The sequence below is a fragment of the Suricata suricatta genome, chromosome 6 (genome assembly GCF_006229205.1).
Source record: "Suricata suricatta isolate VVHF042 chromosome 6, meerkat_22Aug2017_6uvM2_HiC, whole genome shotgun sequence".
Lineage (NCBI taxonomy): Eukaryota > Metazoa > Chordata > Mammalia > Carnivora > Herpestidae > Suricata > Suricata suricatta.
In genome coordinates this window covers 72,056,624-72,065,005 of record NC_043705.1, presented here as the reverse complement: position 1 = coordinate 72,065,005, position 8,382 = coordinate 72,056,624, and the positions used below count along the sequence as shown (strand labels likewise).

General features: G+C 37.2%; 1 long non-coding RNA gene across 2 annotated transcripts in view; it reads left to right on the top strand.

Moving 5' to 3' along the window:
- The window catches only part of LOC115293215, a 32,960-nt gene extending 31,637 nt beyond the window's left edge, over positions 1-1,323 (top strand). For both annotated transcript variants that reach the window (XR_003909423.1, XR_003909422.1), the window contains exons 3-4: positions 768-865; positions 1,249-1,323. This is a non-coding gene — a long non-coding RNA (uncharacterized LOC115293215). The remainder of the gene's footprint in view (positions 1-767; positions 866-1,248) is intronic.
- The last annotated feature ends 7,059 nt before the right edge of the window (positions 1,324-8,382 follow it).

Here is an 8,382-nt window from a genome sequence, read left to right as displayed (position 1 = left end):
AAAAAAAAAAAAAAGCCAAAACCACATCTTCTCAGATAAATGTATTCTAATCCTGATTGATTCTGTAGTCCCTGATTAGTTTTCCTCTGTTACCCTTATAAACTTTTAGTATGTTATATAATTCACCTTTTTTGTTTTATTTTTTTTCCTATCATGACTGAAATATAAATTTCAAGGAGGGCAAGGATTTTTATCTGTTTCTGTTTATTCCTGAATTCTGAGACCTGAGGACTTGTCTCAACACATACTATGTACTCTGAGAATATTTGTTAAATTAGCAAACACTGTAAAATAAATATATATATATATATTTCATGTATAAAAAACATAATGTTTAGTTTGAAAGGTGAAATTCAGATCAAATATTTGCAAATTCTCTGAAGAACTACGTAGGATTCTAGAGTTCTCCAAGCCCAGTCTGAAATCTATTGCTTAATACTTTGTTTTCCCCTTATTTCTAGAAACTGAATGTTGTATAGGAAGCCCAGGGGGAGGTGGGAAAAGCACACTGTGGCATTCTTTCAAATGGTTTCTTTCAGCAGAAGGTATCAAAATGCATCACTGCTACTTTCCAATGTTCTCACCTGTCTGATTCAGTTTTGAATCTAAATAAAAATTTTATAACCGCCTATTTCTCCCTCTAGTACAACTTAAAGCTGCCTCATTAAGAAATTAATAGACTAGTTTTCCCTTCTTAAGCTTTCTATAGATTGTTAGAACTGGAATGGCTTTTAGTCATCATCAAATAACAAATGCCTCATTTCCAGGTGAGACATGAGGCCTCAAGAAGTTGCATCCTGCCTTAAATCATCTAGCTGATTCATACAAACCAACCAAAATTAAAACCACGTATTCTGCATCCAAGGTGAGTTCTCTCTTCAGTGTGTGTATGAAATGACATGCTCTGTTTTTATTCAATATGGAGTCATTTAGAAATAGAACAATAGCTCAATAGCTCATCCCCTCATAAAAAGGGATGGCTTAGAGAAAGGACCACATTAAAAGGACATGCTCAGGTGTCCTCTTGACTGAAAGGCCAGTCTTCCATCCAGTTGCTCGGATGAAGAGTCCAAGAACCCACTCACACGCTGTTTTCATTACCATTGCATTTTGGTTCACATAAGAACTTGGTGGTCTTTATAAAGGAATTTTTTTTTTTTTTTGCCAAGGAAGAGAGAAGTACACAAAGCTTATAATAAGGATTGAACTTAAAAAGGGGACTATCATGCGATTTTCTTTCTGTTGCAGTAATGAAAGCAGTCCTGACAAAATAGAATTAACAGCCTGCCAGCTAATAAGCTCTCCAGTATCCTCCAATAAAATCTGTGGGCTGTGGAAGAGAGCTTCAAAGCAGGTGAAAATGTGTAGGAGATCTGAATATAATTATGTTTAAGTGCAGTTTTCAAGATTAAATACTCTCTGGTTTCCAGAGTCTCATTAGTTTCATTTCCCAAAATATGTAGGAAAAGAAATATAAATGTGGATTTTTAGGAGTGCAAAGTCACTATGAAATTTTAGTTGAGAAAAAAAATCAGTTATTTATTTTTTATATTTTTATTTATATTTTTTATTTTTTAAGTTTATTTATTTTGAGAGAGAGTGCATGTATGCAAGCATATGTGAGTGAGGGAGGAGCAGAGACAGAGGGAGAGAGAGAATTCCAAGCAGGCTCTGTGCTGTCAGCCCACAGCCTGACATGAGGTTTGAACACATGAAACATGAGGTCATGATGTCAGCCAAAATCAAGAGTCATATACTTACCCAACTGAGCCACCCAGGCGTGCTGAAAATCAGTTTTTTTTAAAGCAAACATTCAGATCCATATACTTATTTAATGTTCTAAAACCTATATTTAAGTATCCAAATAATTTGTAGAAAAGCTAAAATAAAAAACTTCAAATGAAGTGTAAGTTTGCATAGATGTGTCCTCATATCTTATCCTGCCCCAGTCCTCTCTGGGGTGAAGGAAAGCCGCAGACTAAGAGGGCTGTGGGAGGACACAGTTCTACCTGGATTTGTGGAGCACATACCTGCACGTAGTCTTCTTTCTGTGTTGTCACCCAAGATCCTGTCAAGTAAAGATAAAAATGCATTTTTGTTCAAGTATACTTAAGTAATTTCAGTGTTTTCAAGTTTCTTCATTTAAAATCCTATTTTTATTTTACCTTTCTATCTTTTTCCCTCCAACTTCTTTTCCTAGGAAATAAAAACAACACACAAGAATATTCTGAGATATAAAGAATGTAACAATATGGGAGAATAAGGACTGAACCAAATACCTCCTCTGGATTCTGCTTGCCATCCAACCCCACCCCTCTCCTCAAACCCCTGCATTCTCACTTCATGCTCAGAAGCAATTCAGCACTGGATTTTGAAATGGAAGGGAGAATGGAGAAATATGAAAACATACTATTAGATACACATAGATGCTTAGTATCCCCACTGGAACTATTGCACTGCCATTAGAAATACAAACTCATAAAACTACTTTGGAAAGCCATATAATATAATTTACTGAGGTTGACTTAGCCATACCCTATAAAACTTTTGGGATAATAAATGAGACAAGAATTCTTGCACTCACAACTTCTATTCAACTTCATAGTATAGTTCTTCCCAGGGACATAAGGTTTAAAAAAGAAAGTGTGATTGAAAAAGAATAAATAAAATCATCATTATTAGTAGGTGATACATTTCTTCATGTAGAAATCCCAAGAATCTACGGATATGCTCAGTATAAAAACAATCATTTTTATTTCTAACAAAGACTATAAAATTTAAAAATTAAACAACAATTTAAACGCACCTTATAAATAGCATCAAAAGTTTCAAGTACTTAGGCAAATCCTCAAAAAAGAAAACTAGAAAACATTATTGAGACAATCATCAGCTTAAATAAATGGAGGGATGTTCACTGATGAAAAGCTTCAACATTTTAAAGATATCAATTTCCCCTAAATGGATCTATAGATTTCATTTCCACTCAAAAGTGCAGTGTTTTCTCTTTGTGTAAATTAAAAAGCTGATTCTAAAATTTACATTAAGAATCAGAGGGCCCAAAAGAGCCAACATCATCTTTAAGAATGACACAGTTGAGAGATACAAAATACTGAATATCACGGCTTGCTAAGAAGTTAGAATAATTAAGACACTGGTATTGTACAAAGCATAAATGAAAACCCAGAAGGAAACTCCCACGTGGATGATCTGTAACAGAGGCAGCACTGCCGAGCAGTGGAGAAGGAATAGTTCTTTCAAATAATGGTGCCAGGCGTATTCAGTATTTTCCCGCAGTGGGAGCAGGAACTTGACAACCTCCCCTCACCTCCCCCTACACAGCACACAGAGCAATTCCAGGTGGATTGTAATTATAAATGCAGAAGGCAAGAAACAGGGCATCTGCAAGATAACATATGGAGTAACTTTTGACCTCAGGATAATCTAAGATTTCTTTTTTAATTTTTATTTTACTTTATTTTAGACAGAGAGTGAGCGAACAGGAGAGAGGGGCAGTGGGAGAGAGGGAGATAATCTCAAGCAGGCTCCAAGCTCAGTGCGGAGCCTGACATGGGGCTCTATTCCCACGACTCTGGGATTATGACCTGAGCCAAAATCAAGTTCAAAACTCAAACTGACTGAGCCACCCAGGCACCCGTTAGGAGAATCAAAGATTTCTAAAACACAACTGCAAAAATCACTAACTATAAAGGGTAAGACTGATAAATTAAAACATTATTAAAAAATTTAATAAGTATTAAAGTAGACTTAAAAGTATTAAACGTAGAAACATCTATCCAAACATCTTTTTATCTTTTTAATTTTAGAGACAGAGTATGAGTGGAGGAGAGGGGCAGAGGGTGAGAGAGAGACAGAGAGACAGAGAATCTCAAGCAGACTCCATGCTTGGCATGGAGCCCGATGTGGGGCTCAATCTCAAAATCCTGAAATCATGACCTGAGTGCAAACCAAGAGACTGATGCTTAAGTGACTGAGTCACCCAGGCGCCCCCCAAACATCCCTTGAATAGACTGAACAGGTAAGCCATTGTCTATGTTCTTAAAAATCAAGATCTATGAATGATTTTATTCCATAAGCACCTATTTTGTTGATATTCTTAGATAGAATCATCCCTTACATTTATTTGCAAATGTTAATTATGCTTATTTTTAAATGTTTTCTATTTTTTCATCGATTTTCATTTTTGTTTTCAGTTTTTTCCTTTCACTATGTTTGGTTTTTGAAAATGTTATGATTACTGCTTGTTCATTTCACACTGGTTATTTAAACTTCCTATTTTCCCATTTGTGTATGAAGATTCTGATTAGAGCAACTTGCCTCCAGTTATTGTAAAAGAGGGTGAGTTTGTGCCTCAAGGGTGGGAAGCACAGGGAGTGTGTCTTTGGTTTGTGAGTTCATCTTGCTGTTGGTAAAGACCATGAACTTGGAGCTTTCCTCTGCCTCTGCAACCCAGTTCCTGCATTCAATGCTTTAGTCCAGAAATAGAGGTTTCTCTTATTCTCTTATTCTATTGCTCAGCATAAGCAGAAGTGGAAGAGGGTGCTGACTCACCATGTTGCTACATGTGTCTTCCCCAGAACTCCTGGTGATCACCACCAAGCACTATCTACTTTTCAGATCTATTTACTCTTCACTTGAAGCACCATTCAAACTTCATAGAATTCTTCTCCTTTCCCTTTTTCAGCCTATGCTTTCTCCAGTCTTCATAGCCCTTTTCAGGGGCATGTTAACCTCTGCAGTCCCCTAGGGCCCAGCAATTAGAAGAGTCCAATACTTGGTTTAATGCTGCCATCTGAAATTCTTAATGATTTTTAAACAATGGTGCTAGATTTTCATTTTGCACTGGGCCTTCCCAGTCATGGAGCCGGGCCTGTCTAATATGGCTTTCAATGCAATCTGGATTCCTTTAACACTTTCTTCCACTATAATATTTTTTTTCCTATATCCAATGCAATCATACTTTTTTATTTTTTATTTTGTAAGCTTTATTGAGGTATAAAATTCACTTATTTTAAGTGTATGGCACAAATGATTATTACTCAGTTATAGAGTTATACAAACCTTACAACAATCAAGTTTTAAAATATTTCCACCACTCCAAACAGGTTTCATGTGCCCATTTCTAGTCACTTCCTGTTCTCATCATCAGTGCCAGCACTTTTTATAGTTTAAAGGAACTTTAAAAAAAAAAATATATATATATATATATATATATATATATAAATTCTGTGTGTGTGTGTGTGTGTGTGTGTGTGTGTGTGCGCTAAATTTCTCTTCAGGGAAGATGAAGAAGAACTTTGAATGAAACAATACTCTTCAAAACCGGAGTGTATGGGTAGCCAGTGACATTTCTCCTCTTTTTCTCTCTAGTAAGTAGTTAGTAAGAGACCATTTTGTGTGAATTCAAGTCTGATGACAAGAAAGTGAAAAGAATGTTTAGAGTTAGGAACTTCTATTTAAAGAAAACTTGTTTGTTCTTGTTTTCTTTTGGATTAAAAAAATTATTTAAAATAATATAAAGACACTACTTAAAATCATAAACTGTTTCATTGCTAAATTCAATAAAACAATAATTAGACTTATATTACATCAAGCAGATTTTTATATCATTCTTCTTTCGGTTTTAATTTGTATAAAAATGCTTATTTTTTTCTGATTATAAAACTCTTAAATGGTTAAATTTATAGATGTGCACAATATAGAATGATACATGGAGAAAAGCAAAATTTCTAATTATCCTAATACTGTAACATATTTTTCCTGACATTTTTCTTTGCATATAAATATTTATCTAGTGGGTTTTTATTTTTGTTTAAGAATGGGATCATAACTCATATGCAATTTTCTCCTTGTTCTTTCCTATGTACATGATCACTTTTATGTATCCATAACTATTTAAAAAAAAACATAATTTATCTGTGAGTAACAGCTAATCTTGGAGACAGAGCCCAGGAGCAGGGTGTTAAATACTGGACTGATTTGTAAGAATCATTGAGCACCTATTTGTGATTCAAATCTTTCTAGATGGCTCTGTAGCAAGAACACTGACTCAAGGTGATAAAAATTCTTTTGTAGGCCATCCCATTACAGAACTTTAGTAAGGGAGCAAGCTAAACAGGGTAGAAGATGCTTTTAACTAAATTTCTTAGGCAATCTCCATTTCATAAATATGGTTCCTTTCTACATATTTCTTTCCTTTTCATTCTTTCTCTTTCTCTTTTTTTTTGATATGATTCCATTTATTTGAGATGTCCATAATAAGCAAATCCATAGAGACAGAAAGTAGATTAGTAGCTTCCAGGGGCAAGGGCATAGAGAATAATTGCTAATAGATAACAGTTTCATTTGGGGATGATGAAAATGTTCTAGAATTAGATAACTGCACAGTGTGAATAAACTTAAAAATCACTGAGTTGTACATTTTTAAGAGGCGAATTTTATGGAAGATGGATTGTATATATTTCTTAACATATTTACATTATAGTACTCATATGTTTCTGCTTCAAGAAATTGCTATTCCTAAAGATGAGATCTATCCTTGATGAAGGTCCTAACATATAGCAGGTGTTCAGTTAAAAGCCTATTGGTGAGAACTAAAGGGAGGAGGAGCCAAGATGGCAGAGAGGAAGGGAGCTCTGTAAACCTAGTCTGCCCCATCGATCGAACTGAGAAGGACATTACTCCCATCTGCAAGAGCGGAAGGAGAAAATACGGAATCCAGAAAGAAGACAACCTCAAAGATACCTGAATGAGTGAGTGCGAACTGGGAAGACTGGAAAATGGGCCAGCCAGAGATAAGCAGGGGAGGTGGGAGCCCCAGCCCAAATGGGGCAAGGGCACAGAGCCCCTGAGAGACAAAGGGAAGAGACAGAGAGACTGAACACACTCATAGTACTGTCTCTGGGGAAGAGGTAAAGAACGCTTAACTGCACTTGGAGAGAGAAGCCCACTCCATAGATAACTGCTGGGTAGCCTAAATTCCGAACCCAGGTGGTACAAGGGAAGGAACAGCTTCCAGCCCAGCGCCATCATGGTGAGGAGTCAGTGACCGCTGCAGCAGCGGTGTCAGGGATGCTCACTTCGACCTCGGTTTTGGGAGTGGGAGCACACACCTCATTTCCATGGTGCATCTTGCCCCCAGCATTGGCCACACAAACCCTGAATCCTGGGTGCCAACAGGGAAAAAATAGCCCCCATCTCTGCGTGATCCCGGCAGAGAGTTGGCGGTGAAGACCTTGGTGCGCGCACAGGCTGCAGGAGCTCCCAGCTCATTTCCAGCAGCTCCCTGCGCCGCCTCCAGCAACAGCTACACCCTCATTCCTCCCCCAACACTAATGCGATCCCCGCTGGGGGTTGGGTCTGTGACTGTGCACACATACTTCACCCCCTGCTGTGCATCTCGGCTCAGGCAGGGGCAGCTGAAACCCCAGACTGAGCCTAGATAAACCGATTCCTCCCCCTAAGAAGCCAGCAACCAAAACAAAAACATCTCATCTGTGGTAGTATAAGAAGTGCATGGACTGGAACTTTGAACCGAGGCGGGCCTAGAAAATACAACTCAACCAAGCTCAACCACAGCAAAAGGAGATTGGACTCATTAGAGTGGCCTACAGTTCCCTAGTTCAGCAGAGCTTGGCGTGCAGCCTATCTAATCTCTGCAGACACCAAGGCAGAGCCTCTGAGAGCAGCCTCCGAGACCTATCACATCAAACCACGCCTATCCACGAGGGGAGCTGCTGTTTTTGTTGTTGTAGTTGTTGTTTTTGTTGTTGTTGTTGTTTGCTTTTTTAAATAATTTTTTTCTTTTTTTTCTTCATTTTTTTCTTTTCGCCTTTTTCTGTACGTATTTTTTATTATTATTACTTTTTTTTAACTTAAACTTTTTAAAATTTTTACTCCTCATTTTCCTTTCTCCTTTCTCCCTTTTTTTTCTTTTTCTCTTCTTTACCTTCTTGCAATCCAGATATATTCTCCTATATCTCATCCTTATCTCTCCCCTCAACTGGTCATACACTTTTAGACTGTCCACTGTCCTTTGTTATCTCTGACCCCCTTTATTTTTTTCTTTTTTTTTCTTTCTTTTTCTTTTTCTTTTATTCTTCCTCTCTTTTCGTCTCTTTCCTCTCCATTCTCTTTATTTTCTTTCCCCCTGTTAATGTGTTTGTTTGTTTGATTTGTCTGTGCGTTTGTGTGTTAATGTTCCCTCTATATGTGTCTGTCTGTTTTCCTTCTTAGGACTACACCAAGAAACAAGCCAAAGTGTGCAAGAAGGCGAGTCCCAAATATTGCAGAGTAGGGAAATAAAATACTCACAGACACAACAAGAGACACTGAGAGACATCATTAAGAGAATATTTCCTGAAA